Source organism: Cajanus cajan, chromosome 8 (assembly GCF_000230855.2).
Source record: "Cajanus cajan strain Asha chromosome 8, NIPB_CcT2T_4, whole genome shotgun sequence".
Classification (NCBI taxonomy): domain Eukaryota; kingdom Viridiplantae; phylum Streptophyta; class Magnoliopsida; order Fabales; family Fabaceae; genus Cajanus; species Cajanus cajan.
Window position 1 is genome coordinate 13,451,729 of NC_138524.1, and position 16,771 is coordinate 13,468,499.

Here is a 16,771-nt window from a genome sequence, read left to right on the forward strand (position 1 = left end):
AAAGAGAAAACGAATTAAGACTTGTGTACGTTTTATTTCATTGATCGAAAAAGAAATTCTTAAAAAGTGATGTTTTAAAAATATGAAAATATCGTTTTCTAGCTATTTATGATCCAGAGAGGAAAAGTTGTCTCACATGTATGTAGGTCATTTCGACTACTTTATTTTCTGTTTGTTGAGTATTTTCGTTATACTATTTTGGTTTCCAGAGTTACTTGTCTTTTGGATTTGGTAATATGAGTACTTCTTTTATATAATTCTAGGCAAATAATCACTTATATTTGTTTAAAAATCGACACATTTTCTCTTTGAATGTTTCCACCTACAGACTTGCGTGCCACTTTTTCTTTTCCCTTTGGATGTTTCAAAGTCCTTCGTAGTATGCTTTTTTACTTCATTCCCCACACTAAATTAACATGGAAATCTAGAATGTATTAGATACAAGAATATCTACAAGAATGATATATGAATGACACAATAAATTGCCTTAATTATGAGCAACGGATAAAAAAAATGAAAATTACCATGACAGCTATAGTTTGTATAGTAAGAATAATTTTCATCTGAAAAGTACCATAAACTATAAATCCAAATTATGTAATCATATGTGTAGATTGTTTGTTAAATTCTTCAAGTATAAAGTGACTAGCTACAACAAAATAAATTTGTAGGATATTTAATATTATTTTTAATGATAATAAAAATGGTTGCAATTTTTTTTTTATTCTTCATGCGAGTAAAGATTCTTATAATAATGTATAAATTTTTGTGACATTTTTTTTATGGATATTTAATTTTTTTTGTTATTGTCACTAAAAATTTAATAAATAATTCATAATTTATATACTTTTTTAATTATCTTATCTCTTGTCGATGTGAAACTTGTAAGATAAATGTTGTTTTCTTCTTATATATTCTTTAATTTCCTCATTTTTAGTCAATGTGGACTCAATTTTTTCTTTAAGAAATAATTCTTAACTTATATATACTCTTTAATTATATATCTTATCTCCTAAGATATGTGAGACTTATAAGATAAAAATTACAATCGATGTGCGACTTAGATTTTTCTCAATACACCCCTTCAAGTTTAACACTATTGAGTTTGATAATGGTTGGTAATTTGATACCAATTTAGAATAGTAAAATATGGATCTAACTCAACCCTACAAACTAACTTGTAAGGTGAGAGTTATCATCCACTTATATACTTTTTAATTTTTTTACTTTTAGTTAACATGAGATTTAAGTTTTTCTTAATAAATAATTATCATTAATAATAAATTTTGATATAATATAAATATATTTTTAATGATTATTATATATTATTATTAAATAATTAATCATTAATATTTTTATTACATAATAAAATAAAAATATTTAATTTACTATCATTAAATAATTATCAGTAATTATAAATTTTGTTGCAGTATGAATTCATTAATTTGTCTTCAAGTCTTCATAACTTTGGTATTCACAAGCCCTGCAGTAATATTTGACTTTTTAAATTCTTTTTACAATGCAAGATAAGTGCAGCTGATCATTCAATAGTCTCGATGACAATTTTATTAACAAACATAATTTCTTGCTTTGTTTATCCTTAATTTATTAAGATACCAAAATAGATGATGTTGCTTGAGAATTGTGAAACGTGAGGGAGAGAAACTCGAGAGGGTTTTCTTTTCTTTTTATGATTCTCCTTTCTATTTCTTCTTTTCTAACGTCAAACCTCATCCTTTTTCTATCTTTTTCTTAAATTTCTTGTTTTCATTGATCTAATAAATAGTGTTTGTCCAGCAAAAAATTACATCTTTCAAATACAAATTAGTAATAATTATCGATTTAAAAAAATTATATAGTTCATTTTAATTGAAAAAAAGTTGATAACTCTACTAACACTTCCACTTCATATAACTCTCGTAATTTACTTATAACACAACCACAAATATTTAACCACCTCATATAATATAAATAATGACGTAAATATATGAAATACACATCATAATAAAAACATGGTGTTACGGTGGAACTGGTTCCTCCTCATGTTTTTTTGTCCCAAAGATGTTGATGATGGTGCGTAGGGAGAATGACAGGTTTTGGTGCATCATGTTTGTGGGGACATTGAATGGGACTGCATTGAATTGGTTCAGTGGCCTCCAGATTGGTCTATTATTACTGATATTAACAAATTTTCACAATTATTTGTCTCCAAATTTACTAAAATAAAAAAAAAGCCACTAATGGTGGCCAATGTATTCGATGATGACGCTGACAAAAACGAGAGAGTGACATAAATGAACACAGATAAATTATAAAACATATTAAAAAAAATAAAATAATAAATAAATAAATTGTAAATAACTTAAAAATTACAAATTCTAATGGGTATCATAAATGTAAATAAATTAATTATAAATTTTGCACCGTAATAGTAATATTAAATATTCTATCTTTCTCTCTATATATTTTATGAGAACTAAATTTGGTGTGAAATCAACTATACCATTGGTTAACATAAAACAATTTTAACTTAGTTAGTTTACGTGCTTGATGATATAAACTAATTTTTTAATTAATGGAATTAAATTATAGAAAATATGATTTTTTTAGAATGTTTTAATATGAATTTTCTATTAGATTATTATTATTAGAGTAGGTGAGATTTAACATTCTTAAATTTGGTATCCAAAATATTTTTATTTTTATAAGAATCTTAATTTTGCACGTTTGATTTATCATATAAAACATAACATTTTTAGAAACACGATTTCTTATAAATGCTTTTTATACTTGTTTCTTACGAAATTATTTTAATGGGATAATGAGATAATCTAATATTCTTTTGAGTTAAAAAGGAATTTATAATACTAAAAATATTACATTACCTTAATTTGTTCAGTTATTACTTATTATAGTAATTTTTTATTTTAATTAACATTTACAAATATTTTTTAAAATATTTATGATCAGTTGAACATATATTTAATCATTATTGGGAATCATAATTCTTAAGGTTTATGATCTTATAATTATTCGAGCATGAAAAAAATTACCTTCTAACAAACACTCCTTAGAATTTAATGATCATTATGAATGAGAATGGGTTAGTCGAGCTAAGCTTTGAATATAATATATAGGTTGGGTCTATACTGCAAAATTAAAGTTTAAATCTAGTCTATTATTTATTTTAGCTTTTTCTTTATAGGTCTAGCCTGACCATTTTAAAATCTAGTCTCACCAATTATCATATTTAAAAATATATTTAAATTATTAATATTAATTAGGTTAATAAACTTAATTTTTAAAAATCAACAAAATTATTTTTAAAATATAATTTACTTAATATTGTTAAAATTTAAATTTTAAAAGAAATATAGAAGAAAATTAAATCATTTTCTATTGAAGAAACAATTCATGTGTAATCATGTATTGATGTACGATCATGCACAAGTCGTAAGCTTATAAACCTATAATGAAAAAAATAATTGTATAAAAAAAATATTTTAAATCATTGATAATTTATTTTTGCTTTATAAATTTGTTTGTTTATTTATATTTTTAAATATATGTATATATATATATATATTAATTTTTATTATATTATATAAATAATAGGTTAATCTATTAGGTCTAACAAGTTTTTCTATAAGCTTAAGCCAGACCTTTTTATATATGTAGGTTTTTTTAAAAGTCTAAACTTTGTCTTTTTATACAGGCTAACTTATTTTTATTCCTAATGGTCATCCATTGATAGTATAAATTATTACATAGTATGACACTCCTAAACTCTCGATCCTTGCCTTGAATGTGAAGTTGTGATTGGAGGCATTACTTTACTCTTATAGGGTGTGATGTACTAAGAAAAAATTATACTCAAGGTCGACTTAACATATTATTAGGTCTAAAATAAATCTTAAAGTGGGGTCTTTTTTAAATTAATAGTAATATCTTTTGATAAAAATAAAATATTTTAGAAATAATTTTTTTAAAAATATATTATATTTGTATATCTTTTAGAGATAGACCTGTACTAACATGGCTAAGGTAATTAACTAGCTCGACCAAAGACAAAAGACATAAAGATTACAAGTCAAATGACATAAGATCGACACATCATATCAAGTAGACGAGCTATGTCACCTAAAGACCTAGTCAAAGAGTATAAGGTACGATTATAACGCCCATACCACGAAGATCGTAACATCCATAGATAAGATCATCCTATCTCTAAAAAAGTACGTGCATTATAAATAAGGGATATCCACATCATCAAATACTAACTTAAACATCGAAGAATCATATCACAAAGTAGAGAAGAGTTGAAGACCTCGCCCAAGAAAGTCAGTATCAAGGATATTCTAGGTGAGAACATCTTGGCACCTACTAAGGGGTCGAAGTAGAACTTTCCTTCGGCCAAGCTAATGTTTCAACTTGAGGCCACAATAGAAGAGCAAAGACGACAAAGATCATAATGCACCTAGGATGGACGACGAGGCAACACTAAGGTAGTTGCTCGACCAAATTAAGCTCTTATGACAACAAAATACGGAGGCCTTGGAAGCCATGCACGTCCAACACCAGGCTAACCTCCAAGCATTATGCATCGAGAATAAGCGCATCCGAGCCCAACTTTCTCAACAACCTCCTCAGTCGAGTAATCACCTAGAGGAAGAACACCAATCCCCCTTATCGCCACCCACGCATCGCTCACTTGTGCCCACACATCGCTCAGTCCATGAAGTTACCCAAGAACCTACCCTATCTCACCCACGTTAGGCAGGAGTTCAACGACACCCCTTCGTCAATGGCATCATGGAAGTACCCCTCCCAGTAGGGTGGAAGCCCCTAAACATCGACCGTAATGACGGAGCCACCGACCCAGATGAACACATCGACGTGTACGTCACACAGATGAACCTGTACCCCAATTACAACGCCATCATCTGTTGAGTCTTCCCACCTCACTGAAAGGATCGACACTCAATTGGTACACCCAACTGCCACCAGGGTCCATCGATAACTTTGAGACCTTGGTGCAACGCTTCATAGCCCAATACACGACCAACCAACCTCACCACATCACCTTGGAAGCCCTCTCCAACCTGACACAAGGGAAAATGAGTCCCTAAGGAAATTCATGGAACGCTTCGCCAGCATCTCCATCAAGATCTGCAACTTCAACCTCAAGGTTGCTTTGCATTCCATGCTCATGGCCCTCAAGCCAAGACCATTCTTTGATAGCCTCTACTTTCGACCTCTTACTGACATGGATGAACTTCGTGCTCGAGTTGTTGGGTACATTCAAATGGAGGAACAGGACAAGTTCCAAGAAAAAGTCCACGGGAGATCACAAAGCAAACACAACTAGGGTTACAAGGACAAGTTGAGAGTCTCAAGTAAGACTCGGTTTAAGAAACCAAATATGAGTCTTATACTCCATTGAACGCACCCCGAGTTCATATCTTGGAAGAAGCTAGTAACGCGATTTTGATAACTCTACCACCACTGGGGCACAATTCTAGCAATGCCGACAAGTGCAATCATTGTCGCTATTAAAGGAAATTTGGCCATATGACCAAGGAGTGTTGGACACTTAGAAATCAAATTAAGGATCTCATCCAAGCAGGGCAACTCAACTAGTATGTCTAGCAATCTCAATCTCATCGAGGTGGCAACCACGGCCAGGAGTGAGGCCGCAAGCATGGCTGAGGCTCCCACTTGTGAACTGATCAACCCTCGAGCTCCTGGAAAAACACCAAAAATGTCGAGCCATAAGAAATAGAGTAAGACAACGAACACATCCCCTTTTGAGGAGTAATCAATACGATCGTAGGAGGGTTCGCAAAGGGTGGCACAACCAACTTGGCCCGCAAAAGACACTTGTAGAATATCAACAATGTCCACACCAACTCTGCAGGTCCTACCCAACACACTCTACCAATCACCTTCACAGATGATGACTGTCGCAACCCAAAAATTTCCGATCTCGCGACGTATGGTTTAGACATCCTTTTAAAAGTCTCATTAATTAAGGAATGCCCGGACACCAGACTAATCCTTAATTAATGGTTTTTGAAAATAGGTTCATGGAGTTGCCACCAATATTTTACTCAAAACATTGGAAAAAGAAAAGGTTTTTTAAAGATCCAACTATGGCCTTGATAACCAAAATTGGGTTCGGGGGTCGATTACGTGTAGGGAAGGTATTAAGCACCCCTACAGCGCCCTCAATTGGTACCCTATGATGAAGTTAACATTATAAAAATTAATAAATTAAATATTGAATCCCCTTTATTAATATTTATTTACATGCTTAAAATATAAATCATGCTTAAAATATAAATTAAGCGATTAACCCTAAAATATCTACATTATGATGTTTATTATAACAAAAAAGGAGATAAAGATAAGAAATAAAAGGAAGAGAAGAAGATTAGCTGAAATACCTCTTGAACAAGCTTTATTGAATCTTCAAATATGAAAAAGGTGCTTTGTGACGACCTTTCACACTACAGTATGCCTCACAAATCTCAAGAAATACAATAGGAGGGAGAGAGAATATATAGAGATGTGACACAAATCTCAAAAAATAAAATAGAAGGGAGAGAGATAGAGAATTTTCGTTCTCAAAGGAGTCTTATTCGAAATTTCTCTGGCCGCCCTGAGAACTGTGCCCAAAGCTTCAATTTATAGGAATCAAAAGGGGCCAGAACGGCCTGTTCCAGATTCGGAACGGCCCGTTCTGGCCCAATCATTATGGGCAAATTTCGTACCCTGGAACGGCTCGTTCTGAAAATGGAACGGCCCATTCCGGGGACCAGAACGACCCGTTCTGAAAACGAAACGGCCCGTTCCGGAGACTAGAACGGCCCGTTCTGAAATCAGAACAGCCGTTCTGGGGGTACAAAATTTAGGCCTTTGATGGGGTTTGGAACGGCCCGTTCTGGTCTGGAACGGCCGTTCCAACCTACAATTTTATGCCTTTTTAGGAGTCTCGAAACGGCCAGTTCCAATTCCAGAACGGCCCGTTTCGAACTTGGGAACGGCCCGTTCCGGGCTACTAAAACCACCCTTTTTGGCCTTTAGGCCTTCTGATGTCCAGTCTTGTTGTTTGCCTGCTTCGGAAGCTCCTTCCCTTCATAACGGAGGTCCATTTCTTTGTTTGTGTGCCCCCCGGACGAAATTGGGTGTTTACAATGACTACTGTAACGTTTATTTTTATAGTTCTTAAATTTAATACTAAATATGTATTTTTTATAAATTATTAACGCAATTATAACATTAATAATATTTTACATAAAGACAAAGAAGATTTTGTGAACTTATATACATGTAGTAGCTCATATTTATATCTCATACCATTATAAAATATTTACAATAACATACGTAATTACATACTATATATATATTCTCTATTTCTACTACCATATTTACATATTAGGTTGATGTAGGTTTACTATTGGGTTAGCGTGATTAGTTGGGGATAGATAGAAAGTAACCACTATTTGACCATCTATAATAATAGGAGTTTGCTGGGTTGGTGAAAATACAAAGGAAGATACTCCTATGCCCTGAAAGGTAACGACATTTGTAGTTGTGTCCATACCCCAACTCGTACCCAGAAAAACGATCGTGATAACGAAAGTGAAAGGGTCTGGTATGGTTGGCAGATCCATCTATTTTACATTATAATTAATTAAATTTTTAAACAAAGAAAAATAAGGAATGAGAACAATTATCCAATAGATATTAATAATTAAACAAAATGCATAGAAATATTTTTAATGAATACTAAATGAGTTATTAATCCTTCTTGATATAATAAAAATTTGAATAATGCTTGTAGTAACTAATCAAGATAAATGAGCATAAAAAATAACAAAAGATTATTTCATCTTAAGTTTTTTCTTTACTCATTTAAATCCTCATGGTCAAACATCTGACTACAAATTAATTCAAACTTTCATTCTAATGGTATAGATTAACATTTATCTTTATAATATATAAAGAAATAATAATAAAAATGAGCTTAGGATATTTTAACAAAACTATTTTATAGTTAGTAAAAATAATTAAGCTAAATAAGTTTGAATATTTTTAATTATTTAAAATATAATATAATATAGCTTTCAAAAATGGAATGTATTAAGGAATATTAATCCAGTAAATGACAGTGATAAATATCATAAAATAATTAAAGAACATAAATTAGGAATACTTTATTAATTATTAAGAGTAAAAAGTATCTTAGATAAAACAAGTAAAATGAGGTTAGGAATACTAAGTAAATACAGATAGATATAACATAAAATAAACAAATATAATAATATATAAAATTTAAAAGGATAAAGATCTCTTCCTCCTTATCTTAGTAGAAAAATGAAGTGACTTGGAAGTATCCTAAAATTGTATATTTCTTTCCTCTTTCTCTCTTTTCTTTCTTTTTCTCTCTTCCTTCTCAATGTTCTTTCTCTCTTTACATAAATTTTCTCCTTCTCTTTTTTATTTTATTTTAATTAATGGTCCCCTCCCCCTTGTTGGCCTATTTATAAGCAAATTTTTGCAATAATTATTATTAATTGCATTCTAATGATATATAATTTGATTACTATATAATTATATAGCTAATTACCATACAATAAATGCTTTGGATAAGCATTATCTATTTATATGTTTCAGCAAATATTTTCTATAAGATATTATTTTTATTATTATAATAATTATTATTATTATTAACGATTTCAATTATATATATATATATATATATATATATATCACGACGATTTCGATTATAGTTTTATATATATTACGAAATCTGCATTATAGTTTTATATATATCATACGCCGTTTTCGTAGAGCTGCAGTATTTTTTTTTTATTCCTTACAAAAATAATTAGAATAGTTAAAATTATTAAGACTAGATATTATTTAGATATATTTAATCTACTAAAAATAATAAATTGAAAATATTAAAATTTATCTTATAATTAAATTATTATAAAAATATTATAAATAGGATTTTAAAATTTTATAATACAATTAAATATTATATATGTAGATATTTCCATTTTTGTTTCCTGGGAATCTTGTGATAAAATTTTTAATATATTACAATTATGTAAAAACATTATATTTAATGTCTTATTTTAAAATATGATAGCTAGAAATTTATATTATTATTTTAAAAATGAAATAATAATAATAATAATAATAATAATAATAAATTGAGAATGATAAAATTATATGATATTATAATTAAACATTGTATTAAAAATTTGGAATGTTATAACTACATCGACATGAGCCCAAACCAGGATGACCCCATGGTTATTGCAATTGAGTTAGCCAACTAGGAGGTCTACAAAACTTTGATTGATCAAGGATGTTCGGCTGATGTGCTATATTGGCCAACATTCTTGAAGTTGGATAGCTCACATACTCTCATCTGACCATACATGGAGCCCCTAGTTAGTTTCATTGTAGAACGAGTCCACATGTGTGGCTATGTAGAGTTACTAACAACCTTTGGGTCACCCCCCAATGTGAGGAGAATAATGGTCAAGTACATGCTTGTTGAGGCCAGCACATCCTACAATATCATTATTGGTTGACCAATGCTAAATCAACTCAGAGCCTTTGTGTCAACCCCTCACTTGACGATGAAATTCTTGGGGAATGATGGACACATATCTCCATTAGAGCAAACTAGAAAATAACCCGGTGATGCTACGTGGAGAGCTTGAAAGTATCGTCTTAACGGTTGAGGCCCTACACCAGCATGACATAGGAGCTACTCAAACCTCCTCCATGGTAGCCCACATTGCTGGCATTAAGATCACTAAGCTCAACCCAAGGTCAGATGTCAACAATCATCGACCAAGCCCTATCGATGACCTCATGGAGTTCCAAATTGGTCAACTACCTGGATAATGTACAAAGATCAGTCGGCACCTTGACCCTACACTGTAAAACCAAATCATGGTCGAGATCACTAAAAATGTTGACCTCTTCACCTGGTCAAACATTGATATGCTTAAAATAGACCCTAACCTTGTTTGCCACAAGTTAGCAATCCATGAGTAGGCTAAGCCTGTGGCCCTGAAAAAAGAAAAATCGATGAAGAACAACGAGAAGTTGTAGCTATTTAAACTCGAAAGCTACTGGACGTCGAGTTCATCAGGGAAGTAAGATATACCACGTGGTTGGCCAACGTGGTAGTGGTCAAGAAAAACTCCAACAAGTGGTGCATGTGCATTGACTACACCGACCTTAACAAAGCTTTCCATAAAGACGCCTACCCGCTGTTGAGTATTGACAGGTTGGTCAATGGAGCATCAGGTCATGTCATTCTAAGTTTCCTTGACTCCTACTCTAGTTACAACCAAATCATGATGTACCTACTAGATGAAGAAAAAACAACGTTCATCACCAACCAGTCTAACTTCTGCTACCGTGTCATGCCATTCAACCTCAAAAATGCAAGAGCCATTTATCAAAGACTAATGGATAAAGTCTTTCATTAGTAGATCGGTAGAAACATGGAGGTCTATATAGATGACATGGTAGTCAAAACCACCTTGATCGAGTCTCACGTGGAAAACTTGGCCAAAGTGTTCAGACAAATCTGAAAGCAAAACATGAGGCTAAACCCCAAAAAGTGGGCCTTCAGAGTCCAAGGAGGGAAGTTCCTCAGGTTCATGATCACCCACAGAGGGATCGAGGCAAACCTCGATAAGTGCAATGCCTTGATAAACATGCAAAGACCCTAGTTCGTCAAAGATGTGCAAAGGTTGGCAGGCTAGTTAGCATCCCTCTTAGTCGATATCACACTTTGAGGAATTCATAATACATCATGCACCTTGAGAAGAAAATGACAGGGTCAATCTCTTGTCTAAGCTTGCCAGCACGAAACGACTAGGATAGCACAAAACCATCATCCAGGAAATGATTAGCTCACCCAGCTTCGAATCCAAGGCCATTTACGTTAACAAAGTAGAAGACAGAGAATAGATGACCAACATCTGGAACTACCTCCAAGACGGGACATTACCAAATTACAAAGCCGAAGCCAAACGAGTCAGGATCAAATCATCTCAGTTTGTCATTGAATCAGGATAACTCTTCAAGAGGAGCATCTCGGTCCCATTACTGAAATGTCTCACACAATCCCAAGCCAGATACGTGATTGAAGAAATCCACTTTGGCATATGTGGCATGCACTCTGGCGCACGTTCCATGGCAACATGAGTAATCTGAGTTGGATACTATTGGCCAACCTTGAAGTTGGATTGTAAAGACTTTGTGCAAAAGTGTAAAGCCTGATAGGAGTTCGGCAATACATATTGGCTCCACCCAGAAGCTCTCCACCAGATGTAGTCCCTATGGCCTATCGCGTAATGGGGAATGGACATTCTCGGCCCATTTCCCCCTACTAGGGGCCAACTTAAGTTCTTGATCATAACAGTCAATTACTTAACAAAGTGGATTAAAGCAAGTGCCCTGGCCAAGATCACCACACAAAATGTGTAGAAATTCACTTGAAAAAATGTGATATGTCGATATGGCCTACCACACACACTCGTCACCAACAACAGAAGGCAGTTTGTTGATAAAAAGTTTAAAGACTTTCTCTACGATCTTCACATCAAACACCATATCACCTTGGTGGAGCACCCCTAAACCAACGGTCAAGCTGAAGTTGCGAATAAGGTACTCCTCTAAGAGCTAAAGAAAAAATAGGGACAAGCCAAGGGGCAATGGGCAGACGAGTTACCTAATGTCTTATACGCATATCACTGCACCCTACAATCAATGACAAAAGAGACATCGTACAGGTTGACCTATGAATTCGATGCTATGATCCCTGTAAAGGTCGAAGAGTTGTCTCATCGATGAATCACTTTCAATGAATCACAAAATGACAAGAGATAATGTACAACCTCGATCTCCTAGACAAAATCAGGGAAGATGCCTGAGTTAAAGAAAAGACTTGTAAGCTCCGCACCTCTAGAAGGTATAACTCCAAGTTGAAACCATAAAGTTTTTGAGCAAGAGACCTCATCTGGTGACTCATAAGAGATACAAGGAAAAAATCCAAAGATAGGAAGTTTACAGCCAATTGGGAAGGACCTTTCCAAGAACCGAGGACTTGGAGAACGACATATATCGATTGTAAGAATTGAACGACAAAGCTCTTCAGTTAATCATTTGTAAAGCTCAGGTGGTGTACTCTTTTTCCTATTTCAATTTTTTTTCCCTAATAATGAAGGAGAGTTTGGGATGAGGAAGTTTTAATGAGGCACACTTCAAGACACTGACATAAATATAAGTTACTTCACTCGCACATAATCTTTATTCTAATTTCACCCATGGCAATTACATTTAAATATTTTTCAATACGTTTGCAATATACTGAACACTAGTTGTCATGCGGCTGAGCTCAAAGTTGCACGAACAATGATTGGTCGAGTTCGATACCAAAAACACAATCCCATATTGGGCCAAGTTTAAAGCCAGGTATGGAATTTCGCGCACATAGGTGCGAATGTCAAAATTGACAACTTGCATGGCCGAGTTCGAAGCCATATATGCAATTTTGCAAACAATTCAACTTAATTGGTCGAGTTTTAAGCCATAGCTGAGTTCAAAGCCATATATGCAATTTTGAAAACAAGCCAACTTACATGGCCAAGTTCAAAGCGATATATGCAATTTTTTGAATAAGTCAACTTGAATGGTCGCGTTCAAAGCCATATATGCAATTTTTTGAACAAGTCAAAACTAACAACTTATACAAAAGGCCGAGTTCAAAACCAAACGTGTAGAACTATCACAAAAATGCAAAACACCATGATGTTCAAGCATGAACCCCGCAATCACTATTGGCCGAATCTGAAGCCAAACTCTCCTTAAAATTATTCAAGTAAGTTTTTACTATGGATTCTACACTTAGCACTGAAAACGAGTAAAACATACAACTTACGCAAGTCAAAAACATTTACAAACTCAAAATATATAGATAAGTGCAAGTGTTCGTTACAAATTTAACAAGGCTAAAGAGTATACAATTCAGACAAAGAAAATACAAAAAAGACACCAATACAAAAAAAAAAGAGGCCTCTAGAAGTTCTCCTCACTTGTACTATTAGAAAGGTCATCTTCATTCATCAGCTTGCCATTTTGAACGTCCTTGTTGATGTCCAAAGCCGAGATATCACCCTCGAGAGCAACCACGTTCATTTGGCGAGCAGCTTTGTAGAAACCCCTCCTCAGCTCAACCACAATTAGGTGTTGGGTCTCCATGAGCTCCTTTTCCACATCCTTCTTTGCCGCACTTAGTACCTTTGAGTCCATCTTCAGATTGGCAATCTACTTAGCATTGGTGGAAAGGAGATCCTGGTTGCTCTAGTGCCTCTCCTCGACAGCCTTCAACTTCTCCTCCAAAGTCTTATCCGCTCCTCATACGAATGGACTTGAGTCCTTGAACCCTCCACCTCAAGCTCGACCGCCTTAACCTTCCCAAGAAGATCCCCAACCTTGGCAGCATAAGCCTCATTCACCTTATCAGATTTTTTTCTCCAAATTTTATGTACAGGTTCCACGTTGGATTAAATCAACCAATCATACTTCTCCATTTCATTTTTCAGATTGTTAAGCACTGGTGCTTGGAGAAGTAACGTTTCTAAAAAAATTTAGAACTTGACTTGCCACGTAGGATGAGTTCAATGGGGATTTCTTATAAGCACCATTGCTTATAACACTAGTACAAAAATGACTTTTAAAATCGGGGTTTTAAAATTAGTCATAAGGTAGCCGATTTTAAAAGTGACGCGGTGGTAATTTTGTAAATAATGGCATTACTTTTAAAATCGGCTACGTTATGACTGATTTTAAAAGTCTCTGACGCTACTTTTAAATTCGGCTCTTGAACAGCTGATTTTAAAAGTCTAGTTTTAAAATCGGCTCTTGAACAGCTGATTTTAAAAGTCTACTTTTAAAATCGGTTATTGTACATCCGATTTTAAAAGTAGCATCAGAGACTTAATCTATACTATCTCCGCTCCCATTCTCCCCCTAGCTCCATTCTCTACTCTTTGGCTTCAATAGTTCATATATTCTTCTTTTTACTCTTTCAAGCTCTCATCTGAAGTGTACAGCTTCTCATTTTCTCGGAAGAATACAACATCAAGGTAACATTCTCGTCTCATGTCTCTTATTTCGTTGTTGCTGGGCAAATTTTGAGTCTGAAATGGCCCCAGAACTGCTTGCAGTGCGGCCCGTTCTGCAAGCAGTACAAGTCGTTCTGCTTGCAGAACGGGTCGTTCTAGGGCCATTCCAGACTAAAGTTTTAGGCACTACAAGCAGTTTTAGAAAAATATCTGTATGCATTTGTTCGATGCACAAACCTCCTCCTGTAGACTTTAAACAATTATTAGATAAGTAAGTTGTTTTAAAAAAACTACTTTATTTTATTTATCATTACATTTTATTTTAAAATATAATAATGATGTCCTTTTATCATTAGGGCTATGGAAGGATACCATATACTTAAAGGTTCAAAGTTGAAGAAAAAAATGCTTTTGGTCTCTCTTAAAGTAAGTTATTTTAGTAATGATATTTTTTCTAAGGTATTTTCTTTTGAATTACCATTACTACTAAAATTGGTTTTTATATTATTTTTGTAGTCTCATAAGCAAAAAGGAAACTATGAGTGCGGATACTATGTAATGAAGGCAATGCATACTATTGTTGATTCATAAATAATATCTGGGTGGACTGAAGTACGTTTTAGAATTTTAAAATTTTTTATTTTAAGTTTTCATTTTATCATGTTTTAAGAGTTACTTCTAATTGTTCTAATTTTTCTTAACAGATATTTATAGATCGATCACCATTGTCGCTAGAAGATATAAACACCATTAGGGAGCAATGAGCTACATTTTTCATTGAAACATTGGCTAGCTATGAGATATGTTTATAGTTTTACTCATTTTGTAGTTTAGGATGCATCATAATTTGTAAGTTACTTTGATTATATATATGGTTGACATTTACCAACTCTTGTCATTTGTATGTAATTTGGTATATTAAAAACATATGAATTGTCTGGTATTTTATTAATTTGCAGGTTTGTTCAGGGATCCTCCTAAAATAAGTCAAATATTTTAAAAAAAAATTAACCACTTTTAACATCGGTCATGGCATGACCAATTTTAAAAGTCCCACTTTTTAAAATTGGCTCTTTTAAAATCGGTCAGAGAACCGATTTTAAAAGTAAAAAATCGATTTTAAAAGTATTTTTCCACTAGTGTAAGTAAGCTACACAACAAGCACCCCCAATTGGAGGTGCTCTAACATGCGATGTAAGAAATAGAGAGAGGAAAGGAGAAATACATACTTGAAATAGAGATAGATTTCTATGTAGTGACTCAGCCCCTCTAGTATTTATAAAAATATTTAATTTTTAATATTTTTTATTTTTTTTAAATTAAAGATAAAATCACTTAATATATATATATATATATTAAATTAGGTTATGACCATTATATATACTAGAAGGAAGAGGAAACAAACACTTCATGTCTCTAAATATTTTTAAAAATAAAATAATTAAAAAAAATATTTATTTTTTTCTTAAGAATTAAGGGTATAATTGTCCATAATTTTGGAGATGAAAATAAGTTACGGGAAGACGTATATTTCCCTTTATCTATTACTATAGATAATCAAACAACTATTTAACTATTTATCTTCCATTCATTTTCTCATCCTATTTTTTATGATATTCATAAAAAAAAAACATTTATTTTTATGAAAACTAGAGGAAAAAGAGACACGTGGTATCTCTCTTTAAAAGAAGAACAAAAGATGATAAGTTGTTATTTAAAATGTGAAAATTTTAGATACTACTAAATATCACGATCAAGTAAAAAATAAGAGATAAAATAAATAAATAATAGATAAATTAATTTAAAGTTAGTTATATTGCTAAATTATTTTGAAATTTGTTTACTCAAAAAAATGAGTATCTCCTTTATTAATTAATTATATATATATATATATATAGATATATATTCAATAATAAAAGTGAATTACACGATGAACAATTATCTTTCTTAATTTTTAATTGTATGTTGTGTGATAATTATTTTATTTTTTATTTATTTTCAATGATTAATTAATTTGGTAACAAAATTTACAGATAATTTTGACGGGAAAAAAGTAAAAATGAAATTGTTTATTAAAATAACAAAATTGTTATTCAAAAGTTGTGAAGTAACTCTTAATTATCATTTAATTGTGTGAACGTTTGAAATTTACCAACAATATATATAATATAAGGTAATTACAAATTTCACCTCATCAAAGTGTGTGAAATATCTAAACAAAATATTAAGATGACTAATTAAGATATTAAATTTAATATTTATATTAAATATCATCTGTTATCTTATACAAAAATATTTTTATAGATTTTTATTCAACAAATAAATATTTATCAATTAAAAAAATTGTGCTACAATATAAATTACTTATCATAAAAATAAAATATAATTTATATGTTTAAAAATATGTATCTATATAATTTTAAAATATAATTTATATATTAGAATGAAGTATTTATTTATCTATATAATTTATTATAAATTTTAATTATATATATATACAGTATTTTACATACTATAAAATACTAATTTATTAAAATGTCCAAACAACTATAGAATAAGATTTATTAAGAATTCTTCTAAAAAATAAGATTTATTAACATTTT